The sequence below is a fragment of the Rhododendron vialii genome, chromosome 3a (assembly GCF_030253575.1).
Source record: "Rhododendron vialii isolate Sample 1 chromosome 3a, ASM3025357v1".
Lineage (NCBI taxonomy): Eukaryota > Viridiplantae > Streptophyta > Magnoliopsida > Ericales > Ericaceae > Rhododendron > Rhododendron vialii.
The window spans coordinates 32004969-32005451 of NC_080559.1; positions in this window are offsets into that span (position 1 = coordinate 32004969).

A 483-nucleotide genomic window follows, 5' to 3' on the forward strand; every position below is an offset into this window, starting at 1 on the left:
GTTTCGGCACAGACAATTTGAATCTAATCCGAGTACATAAAAATCTCGACCGTCTATTACTCGAATTAAGATCTAAACCGTCTATTGCCGAAAAGAACAGTCAGATAGGCCGTTCGACACTACAGCAAAGCGGGTGCTTGGCAGCATATAACTAGGAATTGTAAAAGCAAAGCCCAATCCTGTAAAATTCAGCATTTAAAAAAGGACCGAATCCAAAACAACAGTCACACCCACGTATGCTTCGAGTTTACAACACTGATCAACATGTGCTGGTAGTCCAATTTCTCAGCTTACCCTAAAAATGAAACAAGGTCAAGAAAGGAAATGGGGAGTCAGGTAAAGGAACAAACTCGAAAAAGTAAAAGTGAAACAGAGCAACAGAGAGCAGTAAAAGCTGAAACCGTACAATCTTCTCATCATCCATGCACTTGGGGCTTCAGATACCCACTCTCTGATTACTTGCATAAAATAAAGGAACAATGC